Below are 13,794 nucleotides of genomic sequence, written 5' to 3'. Positions count from 1 at the left end.
TGAACCCGGCTGATTGTGGCTTGAGCAAACAAGGATGAGCAAATTTGCAGCGTAGCCTTGATGTCTAAACCTGCCTCAGTTAAACAAGCCCTGGTGGCTTGATCCGTGCATCCTGCTTGACAGTGAGGAGGATTGACAAAACCCTGGGGCTGGGTTTACATATGTTGAGCCAAAACTAAACAAGCCACATTGGTCTTACTGCAAGGTGCGAATGCAGCGATCTCTCAGCCTAGCCTACCTCAAAGGATTGTTGTGAAGTTAAAATTAAACCGAGGGAAAATGCGTGCTGTCTTTAGTTTCTTGGAGGGCTTGCATGCAAAAACTCTGGTAATTGCTGGTGGGGGGCAATCAGCAGTTCCCAGTGGAAACATTACTTTGTGCAAGCATTAAGAGCGATGCATGCTGTTTTTGCAAACAAGGGCTAATTAACCGCCCCTTTGCAGCATTTTTTCTATTCCCTCCCCCCTCCTCTTTTTCCGCACCAGCTCCCCAGCTGGGCAGAGGTGCCTGAAGTGTGTAAGAGGAGAAGCTGTGTTCGTTAACAATAAGTGCACACCCTAGGAAAGGCTTGGGGCCAGAGCGCAAAGCAAAAAAGGCTTTTCTCCGTCACTCTCCTTGGGAACTGAAAGCATTGTGGATCAAGCTACTGTGGCATTTACTCACAAAATTGTTTGCTCAACCATGTTATTCCTCTTCTAAGCCACCTCCAAAGGGGGTGGGGAGTGGGGCTCAGAGCCAACAATATTTATGTGTAATGGGGTTGTGGAGACGTGTGTAAAAAGCTGGCGGTGGTTTTGTTGATTTCCAGCAGCAGGAAAACCCAAGAAGATCCCAACTCGCAAATCTGGGATCTCTGCCCCCACCTGGTGTCTGGTGTGCTGGGACCACAACTCCCCAAATCCTTTGCTGGCAGATATTTGGAATTCAACCCTCCTCCCCCATCATTCGGTTGTGATACAAATTGCCCGATCTTTATGTTTCAGATAAGTGTGTACATTTGAGATAATATACATGCAGAATGAGATAATAAAGTCTCCTTTGAGTCAACTCCAATATTAAGGATTTAGGGGCTGGATAGGGATCTTGGCAGCAATGCAGAGGATTTTCAATTGTTTTTTCCCTGTGGTTTTTTTAAAAGCTCCAGTCTAGTCCTACAGACTGTGTGTGTGTCTATGTGTATATACACATATATGACTCTTATTTCCGATTTTTGGCAGGCTGCTCACAAAGCTGGTGGCAGACTGAACTCCCTAGGGCAGTGTTTCTCAGCCTCGGCAACTTTGAGATGTGTGGACTTCAATTCCCAGAATTCCACCAAAAGAGGTTGATGAGCACAGGCTCAGCACAAGCCTGCTGGGTTTATTGCTAGCCTTGGTAGGATGGCCACGTTTCTTCCATAAAGAGATACGGCGTTTCCATCCAAATTGGGGGTTGAGGGGAGCCAAGATGTCTAAGGGGGTAAGAATTTGAGTCAAATACAGTCCGCTGGTCTTGCTCATTGGTTGCCAAGATCTCCCCTACAAATAATAATTGCCTGGAGTTTGGTCTTTCCTATGGGCTTCTTGAGGGGAAAGGTGGAGGCCAGGTCAAAGTGCGCCTTGTAGTTGGGTGAGCATCTGTGTGTGAACGGGGGGTGAGAATCCATGTGAAACGATGGTGCCAACAGCAGAGCAGGAATCCGCCAAAGGAAAGATGGCGTCTGCAACCATTGCATAGGAAGATGCCCCCTGCCCCAGCCACATAAGGATTGAGGCCACCATGTTGACTTTCTTGACCCCCCTGCCCTTTAACCTCCAGCCTATCCAGTGGAGCAAAGATCCCCTCCCCAGCTGAAACTTTGTCTAAGGAAGGCAGAGCCAGGAGAAAAATCAAGTTTCTTCTTCTTGGCTGCTTTTCCAAACAAGTGGGGGAAACTCTGGGATTCTCTAAACCAGTGTTTCTTAACCTTGGCCACTTTAAGACGGGTGGACTCCACCCATCTTAAAGTGGCCAAGTTGAGAAACCCTGCTCTAGACCATAGTTTGCACTCAGACCAGGATACAGTTTGCCATCCCTTGCCATTAAATCCAAACTGAAATGGCATTTTCACTGCCCTCACTAGTTCTTCCCCAAATAGCAAATACACCCACTTGTGTGTCTGTGTATAAATATTCCACTAAATCCATCAGTACTGATCCCGTTATTCCTGGAACTGATGGGAAATTAGGAATCTGTGTTTGATAGCGGCCTGTGTGCTTTTTGTTGAAATCTTTCTCCTTGCAAATGCTTGTAAACCAGAATAGGATCCGTTTCTTTCCCACCTTTGGGAACCTTTTAAGCCAGCCTTTTGCTCTCAAACGTTTTCGGGGGTGGGAAGAAAAGGTTGTCCTCGTGCTGACCTTGGAACTCTGTGACCGTTCAGAGCTGACGGGATGGAGGAAGGTTATTGTCCGGCCTGAGGCTGCTCCTCAAAAGGGCCAGAAGCGCACAATAAACTCCCAGCTGCTTTTGTGTCGCTATTTCAGTCCAGGGTGGGTGTCCAACATCCAACCCTCCGCTGCCGCTTTGCTACAAAATAAGGAGAGTGTCCCGAAAACTGCCTTTTTATACCCACCTCCGATTCATGGCAATAACCTTTGCAGCCACACCCGACCCTCTAGCTCGAGAAATGGGCTGGCTAAATGGAGTTTTAGGTTGGGGGAAAAAGTGGGGTGGTCCTTTCTGGGGTGTAAAACATCTGAAATTGGTTTATGGCAACTCTCTGGAGTGGTGTTTCTCAACCTGGATAACTTTAAGATGTGTGGACTCTGCAGGAAGGATAAAACTACTCTGGTTGAGTTGGGCACCTTGCGTCATATAATCTTGGCATCTTGCAAGTCTGTCTGTGCTGGATCTCTCCCCTTCTTATACCTTCTTAGGGAGGAGTCTATCTGAGCTGCTTCTGAACGTTATCTGGAAGTTCTGGGCTTAAAAATGCTTTAGCCCCCTTTGTGTATCTCCATCAAGGTCCTCTTCCTTACTCTCTACATCGGTGGTTCTTAAACAGGTGTAATGAGCCCAAGGGGGTAATTTGGGCATATCCTGAGGGTAACGGAACAATTTCCAATGGCTTGTTTGTGAGTTGAGGATCTATTTTTGGACTGCCACTGCCAAGATGCTGCTGTTTTTTTTTCTGGGGATAATGACATTATTTGAGACTGGGAAAATGGGTAATGGGGTCCAACAGTTTAAGAACCACTGCTCTGCACATCTGGCCTGTTAAACCCAATCAAGCAAACCCTTTATGGCTTAGCAGAGGGATGACTTGATTCTACTGGAGTGCAGTTCCCAGCAGGGCAGGATTTATGGAAAGGGATGGGAGGAATGGTAGATTAGCAACACTGGAGGGCCACTGCTTGGCTACAGTACCTCTGGGCATGTGGTGTGAAACTGATGTTAAATTAATGCAAAGGAGAAGGGACTGTTCCGCCCATCCTTTCACCAAAGGAAAAGGAGGCGTGGAGAGTTATCTGGAGACATCAGAGGTGATGGAGATTGTATCCTGGCCCAAACAATTGATTGGAAGACTCAGGGCTGTGGTCGCAGTGCGCCTGTGCTGTTGTCAGCTCTTGGAATCTGCCTTTGGAATTGTTGGATCCCAATGTGTGGTAGAAATCGCCTAAATCGGAAAATACATTTTAATTAGAAGAGATAAGGATCATCCAAGTTTCTGTAGGGTTAGGGTCAATTTGGACCAACGTTTTCCCTTCTGGTTTTCAATAATTTAAGCATCTATTGAGCAGGGGAATCCAATGAGGTCACAAGATGAGTGTAGCATACTCTGTTCTCACAATTATTTTCACCTTTCCTTTCCTTTCCCAGTGGTGATATAGTTTAAAAGCACACCAAAAATAAAGACAAATAGTTTCAAAGCACTTGGATTTTAATTTTAAAACGGAACTTACTTTACTTTCACCCAGAGAAATAATGACAGCTACAGGACTCAGATTTATGGGAGGAAGTACCTCCCAGTCTTTCACATAGTCAGGAACTTTTGCTAGTTTACACAGGGAACCTAGGTTTGAAAATCATGGTTTCCACCAGCATGCTGCACTCAGATCTTCAGGTCGCAGGCTGAGTAATACAGAGAGGTCCGGAATAGCATCTTTGATCGAGCTTAGTAAAACTGACCTGATTCCTCTTTTGGGGTAAGCCATAATGTGGCAGGTTGGTTCTGGTTCTCATGTTGTGTAAACCGTGGCTGATGGTCGGGCATGCTGGGGGGACCCAGCCAGTTATGGTTTATTGAATAAGTGATGGTTAGCCAAACCGTGGTATGATGCCTGGCATGAACCAGGTCATGGTCTCACACCACTACTCTAGTCAACATTATCCTGGCTACCTTCAAATAAGCAGCAGTTGTCAAACTACCTTCAAGGACAGCTCTTGATCAAACTGAGAAGTTATCCAAGCAGATGTTCCTCTTCCATTTCTATCCAGGAATAGCAGCTGGTCAAAGAATCACTGCACGCTAGTCCAACCATATGGTCTCTAAATCTACCCCCACTAACCAAATCCACCACCACCAAGTCCCAAACCTGGGAACCTTCAACTTGCATCTCCTCCGTGTTGTCCTGATTCAGATCCAAGCGCCTAGCCCTATTGCTCTGAACACCTGGTTGCAGACTTCACAGAGGAGGATTCAGTAGCCAGTTGCAGGGGGAACAGAGATGGTGTGCAGTCAAGGAACCGTCAGCGGCAGAGGTCCCAGAAGTATTGTTAGAATATCTAGCAATATTCTCAGGTCTTTGCGGCAATAAACGCTCCCCTTCTTTGTTCTGCAGCTTGCTGTTGACTTGGATAGCAGTACAAGAGCTTGATGAATTATAAAGGGCTATTTTGTGCTTTCTACCACGCGTGTACCTATGTGCAGTTTATAGGCTGCTGGGATTTGTGTGCATTAACCACCCTTGCGAAGTACCGAACGAAATGCTTTGTGTTCTTCTGGTCTGCTCCCCCGCCCTTCCCCCACCCCCTTCTCCACACACTCCCCCCAACCCACAGCCCCACATTCTTCCTTGCTTACAACAGAAGGATGCACTTTGCTTGACCTCCGAAGCCTCTGACCATTGGGAATTCAAAAGAGTGGAGACACCGAGAGGAACTATTGTCCAGCCAAATGAGCTTCTCCAAGGGGCACCGAGATTCCACAATAAAATCCCTGTTTGCCAGAACACTCCTGAATTTCCATGAAAAAAGGCATGCGAGATAAATAGAATATCCTCTAAGGTTCTCAAAGATGCAAAATGTCTAAGTCCAGGGTAAACAAAGAGGGAAGGGAAGGGAAGGTTGACTGGTTTGTGACTCTTCCACCATGCCTGGTTGCAAGAGGCATGTGGGGAAAAAGTCCTTCATGGTTTCGGGAGTAGCAGCTCCTTCGACCTAAAAGAGGGAAAGGCAAATTATTCCGTGCTGAAACATCCTTGAAGTCTGTATTCCACTGCCACGGGGTCTGTAGATAACCCTCAACTTCTCTGCACCGTATCCACGTAAACTCAGAAGAACTGGCTCTGACCTTCAGCAGGGCTTATAGGTTGGAAGGCACATTTAGATCGGAGGGATCCACTGGATTCAGCCTGTTGTTTATTCGTGTAGTCGCTTCCGACTCTTCGTGACTTCATGGACCAGCCCACGCCAGAGCTTCCTGTCGGTCGACACCCCCAGCTCCCCTAGGGACGAGTCCGTCACCTCTAGAATGTCATCCATCCACCTTGCCCTTGGTCGGCCCCTCTTCCTTTTCCCCTCCACTCTCCCCAGCATCAGCATCTTCTCCAGGGTGTCCTGTCTTCTCATTGTGTGGCCAAAGTATTTCAGTTTGGCCTTTAATATCGTTCCCTCAAGTGAGCAGTCTGGCTTTATTTCCTGGAGGATGGACTGGTTTGATCTCCTTGCAGTCCAAGGCACCCTCAGAATTTTCCTCCAGCACCACATTCAGCCTAGTTTGTCTAATGTCAGCAGCCTACTGTGCTCATCCACCCACTACAGCAGTGTTTCTGAACCTTGGCAACTTCAAGACGTGTGGACTTCAGCTCCCAGCATTCCCCAGCCAGACTTGGACACGTGTCTTGAAGTTGCCAAGGTTCAGAAACACCGCACTACAGTTTGGGAACATGGTTTGTAGCTTAGCACGTTGTCCTAACCTGCGTGAAGCAGGACCATTCTGCACATTTGCCTCTGGAGAAAAAGCCCTCCTGATCTTAGGAAGGGTATTTCTGAAGAAAATGTTGCCCTGTGAACTCATTTGAGTCCAAATAGCAAAACGTGGGACCTGTACAGGGCGAACCCAAAGCACAGTTTGCCCACGACAGAAGAAACTGGGTGAAGGGAGAAGTGTGTAGTAAGGCAGGAAAGCGTACAGTAAATGGGACATCTTGGCTACCTACGTGAAAGTCGCCTCACGGGATTGTAGGGACTGCACGTAGCTCAGCTGTGGATGGCTTCGTTTTCCAAAAGGGGGAAGATCAGTTTGGCGTCCACGGGGAGCTTGCTTCCAGCTTCTCTGTGCAAGAATCATGGCAAACGGTTTCTACGCGTACCAAGATGAGAATAAACCTGAGTAGGAAACTTTTCAGTAGACGTGAACCACAAGAGCAGCGAAGAATTTCAAAGCATGGGACTCGGTTGCAAAGGCAGGGAGAACAAACTCTTGAAAAGTGAACAAGTTCCGCCAGAGCCAGTTCCACCCATGCAAATATCTGAGATATAATTAACACACACAGTCATATAAGAAGAGGCTCTCACTTTTAAAATGCATCTACTTTACCCAGAATACGGAATATTATGGGGTTTTTTGGGTAAGGGAAAGGGTTGTTAAATCAATCTGAAATGGGCGTATTTGCTAACACAGTTGCAGCCAGCAGAATATGAACATAAATTATAAGTATGCAATATGTGGACGTAGAATTAATTGCATCACATTCCTAAATATCACGTCTGAATGAATTGCGACGGAATTCTCCCAAACTGGTCTTGGTCTTGACATTCTAAACGTGTCCATTTAGCCTCTGAAGGTACCAAATTATTTAATAAGTACTTTTAATTCTTGTCTGCTCTCAGCTTTGATTGGAGGAACCCGCAATCAAATTAAGTTTCCCTTGAAAAAGTTTTTTTCCTCTCCAGATGACGACTAAGCTTAATTCTACTTGGGGTGATCTGAGGGACATTTAGCTCCCTGAATATGCACATTTTTGTTGGGGCCACGATTCCTACCATTTTGGTGCTCCAGCAAGCACGTGAAATAGAAGCTGCTCTTCTCGTTCTTAAATGAGGGAGAAAGATTAAGGAATCATTTGAGTGCGAATCAGCAGCGGCCCAGGAGGCACAGCAGCAGGAAAAGGATGCTAAAAACCTTTGTGGAGTTGATGCTTTCCCTGAATGACCCCATTTTAGGCTGTTCAGAAATGTAAAGAAAGCTCAGCAGAAACTCTTTTATCGGTGTTACCATCATTCTTGGTAAGGCTATCCACGCTGCAGTGCAGGCATCGAAGCCCCCATTGCACCCATAAACTCACCTTTTTTCTCAACTAATTTAAAAACTAGATCAGTAGAAAACTTACATATTTCACACCACTCTGAAGTGGTGACTCCTTCACATTACTTGTGCTTTACTAGTTTGCAAAGGTAGATGATATTGCAAGCTTTGGGCTTTGAAGGAAGAAGGGGAATGAATGCAAATTAAGTTTATTATTCAAATTTTGCTACTGCCCATCTCCCCCAAAAGGGGGACTCTGGGCAGTTTACAATAAAATCAATAAAATCAAGACTATAACAGCAGCAATTAACATCTATAAAAACAATTAGATATAAAATGCAATAAATAAGTGTAAAATCCAAGTTGCAAAAGTTAGCATTGTTTTCTTTTTCCAGATAAAGGTGCTGTCTTTTTAACTTTTGCAGAAATAAAACCTTTGTGCATTTCTGGTGTGCAACCGAGAGTGTTTTAATATAAACTATTTAATTTTTGGTGGAAACTTTCTAAGTTGTTTGATGAAAGATGGGAGGCTGTGTTCCAAATTCTTCATAGATCTTAAAAAAGAACATACACAGAGGGATCTATTGCTGGGCATTCTAAATGAGTAAATAGTCAAATCAGTTAAATCACTTTATCGTATCTCAGATATATGCTTTGGTGGAACTTATTTTATAAAGTATTGTAGTATAATAATATTTTCAAATGTTTTCTGTTCTTGTTGAGTAGCTCTTAAAACACTTTTTCACTAAAGCAAATATATTACTAACGAGCTTGATGTGTTTGCAGTTGCTTTTAAATGGAGAAGGGTTGGGGCATTTTAATTTTGCAATTGATAATCCTCAAATACTGTGGCGTCTGGGGTTGCCTTAAACATTTCTCTTAATTTATAAGAAAACCCAGATTTGGGGAAATGTGACTGCCTATCTGCGAAGAGTTTCTCAGTTTAAGGACTGTGAGAAATCTAATTTAGAGAGGAGAAACACAAAAGAGCATTTTTGCTCCTGCGTAGATCAAAGAACAAAATCACATTTCTACCTTGTTCTCTCTGTCTTAACCTCAGAGCCCTCCCACTTTGTTCAAGGAATCTTGCATTAAGCTGGCCTCTTCCTCTGTCAGATACACCCAGTGAAAACCCAGCCAGGATGCAATTCCCCAAAACTCTTTGTTCCCATGTAAAGCAAGCTGACTTTAGAATGTAACAAGAGAAATTACACAGTAGTGAATAACAGCTAAACAAAGGCTATTTACATAACCAACCTAATATTTGCTGATTCCTATGGGGATTTTCCCCTCCTTGATTTTAAGTTACCAATAGTTAGGGTTAAGGGATATATTATTTTAGGAAGGCCTTTGTTCCTTTTAATTTTATCTCCTTATTTTAGGAAGGCATTCCTTTTAATTTTATTTCAAAATCAGATGGAAGCTGTTCCTCCCCAAAGAATACTGCACTGAGCAATGTAGACTTTAAAAACAGACTGATTTCAGATGATTATGATTTTAAATGAGGTCAGCTGCACGTGGTGCAAATTCCAAACAGAAAATAAACATTTTTGACAACTCCAGAGTCAGGATTACCAACAAGTCTTATTAGGAAGAGGTGGCGAGTCTTTCAAGTTTTAATAATTAAATAATAACAAAAAAAACCCGACGACGACGTCTGCGGTACGGTTCGTCCTCTGCCTCCCTTACGGTTTCTGACACTCTCATTGCTAAGAGGAAGCGTCGAGGCTTTGCGGGTGCGCTGCACACGTTCAATGCCGGTTCCCCAGCAGCACGGCTTAGACGCCCCCCCCCGCTTCACTTTTAGGGACGGGGCGCGGGACCGGGCAGGTCCGCCGGCGGAGCGCGGCGCTCCCCTCGCGGGATTCCCCCGCCGCCACGCGCTCCGCACCACGCGGGAAAGCGGCTGGGCTCCCGGCGGGAAGCCCGGAGGGGGGTCACAGGCGCTCGGCTTTCCGCCCCAGCCGCCGCGCAAGGGCGCTTTCGGGGCCAGAGGCGGTCGCATGCCCCCCGCAGGACCGCGGCCGGCCCGAGCACGTGGGGACCGGAGCGGGGCAGGGCTCTTTTGTTCTGCCGTTTGGGGAGGCGCTCCGGCGCTCCCACGGGGGGGGGCTCGAAGGAGACGACGGCGGGGGCTTATCCTCCCTTGGTCCCATCAGCGTCCCGATGGGGGGGGCTGCGAAAAAAGGAAAAGCGGGGGGGCCGAGCGGCCTGCCGTGGCACCGGCGGGTCTTCCCGCACAGCGCGCTCCGGCGGCTCCTGGGCGCGGGGCAGCCCCCCCAGACCCGGGCGGCGGCGGCGGCTCTCCCGGGGCATCCCTCCAGGCCGTCCGTCCGCCCGCCCGTGGGGGGCGGGGTCGGGCCAGCGGCGCCCCGGTTTTCTCCGGGGCCCCCGGATCCGAGCGCGGGTTCTGCGGCCGGCGGCGCAAGCCCGGGCGGTACCGCAGGAAGTCCCGCGCGCGGCTCGGGATCGGCGCCCCGACGCCGCGCGCAGGCCCGGCCCGGCGAACCCGGAGCTGACCCGGCGGCGGCGGCAGGACGCGACTCCGCCTCCCCCGCCCCGCCCCTCCCCCCTTGGGGGCCGGGTGGCGAGAGGGGACGCCCCGCGCGGCGGTCACGTGACCGGGTCTTCGCGCCACTTTCGTAAATCTCTCCTGCCCCGCCGAGTCCAGCCGCGCTCCGGACCGCGAAGGTAACGTCCCGCTCCCGGGCGGCGGCGGCCCCGCTCCGGGCGGGCCACCTGTGCGAGCGCGCCGCCGGGGGGGCGGGGGGCGCGCTGCCGGTGCCCCGCGACGGGCCGGGAGGGGGCTCGTCCCGCCGCCCCCCACCCCTGCTGCGCGGAGTCCCCCTTCGCGCGGGGCGACTCGGCCCGGCGGGGCGCCTGCCTCCCCCGGGGGGGCGGGGATCAGCGGCCCCCTCCCCCGCCGCCGGGGTTCCCCGCCTGCAAAGTTTTGCGGCGCGCCCTCCCCTTTTGTGCGGGCCCCGTTCGGGGGGCGCCGCGGCGGGGGCGCGCGCACGCGGCGGGTCCCGGCGGGGGCGGCGGGCGCTGCGCGAGGGGCGCGGGCCACGTCCCCATTGTTGCGCGCCGCACATGGCGGGGCGGGGCGGGGGCGGCCCGGCTCGGCCGGGGAGGGCGCGGGGCGGGGCAGTGCGCATGAGCGCGCCCGCGAGGCACGCCGGGGCCGGTAGTTCCCACGCGGGCACCACGCGCAGGAGGCGCCGCCGCCGCCCCGGGACCCGCCGAGCCGCCGCGGGGCCCGCGCGCCGCGCCCCCCGAGCCGAGCGCGCCCGCCGCCGCCGCCGGGGAGCCTCGCGAGGCGCGGCGGCAAACTTTTCGGGGCGCGGGCCGGGGGGGGCACCCCGGGGCGGGGGACAAAGGGCCCCTCGGGCGGCGGCTTCCCTCGGGGGCTCCGCGGCGGCGCCGGGCTGGGGGGCCGGGGCGGGCGGGTGAGGGCCTCCGACCCGCGCGCTCCCCCTGGAAAGCCTGCCCGGGCGGGGAGCGCTGCTGCGGGGGCGGCCGGGGCCGGGCGGCGCGGGGGCTCCGCAGCCCTTGGGGCGCGGGGAGACCGGGGGGGGCGGGCTGGGCTTGGCGCGTTTTTGGCTCTTTGAATGGAGGACTCGCTTTCCCACAATGCTCCGGCCTCCCCTTTCTCTTTAATCGCGGCCGGGCGCGCGCCCGCGCGCGCCCCCGAGTCCCTCCCTGCACGTGGTGAGCCCTGCGGGAAACGGGGGGCGGTCAGCGGGGAGGGGCGCGCGCGCTCCCGAGGGGCGAAAGTTGACGCTGGCTCGCGGCGCCCGCGGTCGCGCTCTTGCAAAAGCGCGCCGGCCTCTCGCGCGGGTCTGGAGGGCGCGCCCGCCGGGGCGGCTTTTGTATCGCGCCGCGTCCCTTTCGCCGCCGCTGCCTGCAGATCCTGCCCGGCTTCCCCTCCGTTTGCACTGCCGCTTTCAACTTTCCGAGCTCCTTCAGGTCTTGCAAAAAAGTTTCTTTTTTCCCTCCTCCTCCTCCTCCTCCTCCAGAAGGGGAGGGCAAAGTAGCGTTTTTCCCTTTCTGGGCGGAAAGCTGGTGGCCCTTTTTCCCCCTCCTTTGCCTCGGGACCCTCTTTGCCCGAAGGTGTTTATTAGTGCTGGTGGTTCTTCGGTTGTGGGGGGCGGGGGGGGGCTTCTGAACTGGAAGTGCGAGTGCTTGGAGGTGGGCTCAGTGAGCTCAGACCCTTTATGAAAACGGCCCATCTTCGCAGGGGCCGTTTTGGGAAGATCAGGTGGGAAGGAAGCTCTGAGCTCCCCAGTCTTGAGAATCAATAGTTCGTGGACTTGGTACTTGGTATTCAGAGTAGGTGTTTCCTTTAAATCTAAATCTTTGATAGTGTCTTCATTTCCACCCACAGAGAAGTCCCTGTTATCTATCGGTTAGATTGACCTCTGGCCTTTCTTACAGGAGACCAAAGAGGGGTTCCTGCGTGGGCTCCTCCGCTTTTTCCCCACCACCTGATGAGGTAGGTTGGGCTGAGGGGTGTGACTGGCCCACAGCCACCGGTGAAGGTGGACCAGAAAGTGAGTCTTGCCTCTCCCGGTCTTGCCTGGATCAGCTAGGTTGGTCCCTGTGCTACAGAAGTAGTGAAGGATGCCCGGGTGTTGTAGCTCCGACTTTCTGAACTTCTGCCACGTGCCACCTCCCCTCAAAGCCGGTGGTCATCTCCCCTTGGTGGAACCTAAAGCCCCCTGACCGCTAGAAAAGAGAGACGCCCCAGGGGAGGTGATTTCTCAAATACACTTTCTCTGCATCTGTGCGGAAGACCCCAGCTTCAGCATAATCAAGGGACCTTGCGATCCCCCGAGAGAATTCTCATGCCACGGGAGCTGCATCTGGGGCGACAGGGTGGCTTTGTTTCCACAGCTAATTTTGTATCAGCCACCCTTCTCAATGACGTGATCTTTTCAACCTCTTGCTAATCAGTCTCCTGTATTATGCATTGCATGCGCCTGGTTGACAGTTGGGCCTGGACACCTTTGGCTTGGCTGAGCTGAAACAGTCTCAGATTTCCCCCAAATACAGTAGAGCCACTTGTGTGCGCAACTTAGCGATTGGGTAATTACCTTCCTAGTTGAAGTCTTGCCTTCTTGGGCTTCTTGACAACCTTGATCTTCTGGAAGGGGTCGGTTTTTGAAGAGCTGCCTGTAATGGGAATGGTTGCTTACCGGTTTGCAGAGGGCTTTGTGAATTGCAGCATTTAGCAGCTGGAAACTCCAGGATCCAATTAGGCTTGCGGAGGAATACTTTGTCCTCTTTGTCTCTTCCGTATTCTGTAATGGTTGGAATTACGGAGGTGGATTGAGCCCTCTGGAAGCCAAGTTTATAGCCGTGAGTTGGGAACCTCCACAGAAATCAGTTGGATTCAGTGAATTGCAAACCACGCAATCACCCTGGGTAGAGAGATGGTTGTGATGGATTCCACCATGGTGTTCATTAATGCTGCATTTCTCTTCCTTCTGCCCCTTTTTTTATCCAGCCGCTACTCAAGAGGAGACAGCCACTTCTGCCCTCAGAGGAAGCTCACCCAGCAGTGGCCGTTGGCGAAAGGAAGATGGGTCAAGAGCCAGCCCCCGGAGTTCTGGGGAAGCCAAAGCCATTGGTGGTGCAAAAGTGCTTATAGTGCAGGTAGTCCAGTGGCCTCTACTGCAGTGTCAGCACTTCAGTGGCACAGTGGCACAGTGCTCAGGATGGGTTTCTTCCGGTGCAGCGCCAGCAGACCATGGCCGGGCACAGCCATCTTCTCCCTCCAGGTGCGAGGCCGGAAAGTTTCTTGTGCTAAGGTGCATCTAGTGCAGTTAGTGAACTAGCTTAGAATCTACTGCCCTGAGTGCTCCTTCCGGCACACGTGGCTGGCGATGGTGAGGCTCTCCTGGCGTTGCCCTCCGCAGGCAGAGAGAACACCTGAAGTCGTCCGTGCGCTTTTGCAAAAGCCTCGGGGTGCCCCTCGAGAGATGGGCAGTCGTGGTGGCCTGGAACGCTCTTCCTGCAGGTTGGGCTCTGGGTCCATCTGAATCCAGGGGTGTCTGACTCAGCAACCCCTTCCCCAGAGTCTTGGTTGGGGCCTCCCCAGTGCCCGCAAAGCTGCTTCTGGGGAAGTTGTCTCTGGGGAATGTGCGTTACCTAAATCTTAACTGAAATGTAAGTTTAAGGGTGGCCTCCCTTGGGATGCGTGGCGCACCTGAGCTACTGAAGTGTTCTGGTTGTGCTGGGTGGTTTGAGGTGGGAGATTGCTGTAGCGACATTGCACAGGGTGGGGGCGAAGAATTGAACACTCC

The sequence above is a fragment of the Candoia aspera genome, chromosome 12 (assembly GCF_035149785.1).
Source record: "Candoia aspera isolate rCanAsp1 chromosome 12, rCanAsp1.hap2, whole genome shotgun sequence".
Taxonomy (NCBI): Eukaryota; Metazoa; Chordata; class Lepidosauria; order Squamata; family Boidae; genus Candoia; species Candoia aspera.
This window is presented reverse-complemented; position numbering follows the sequence as displayed.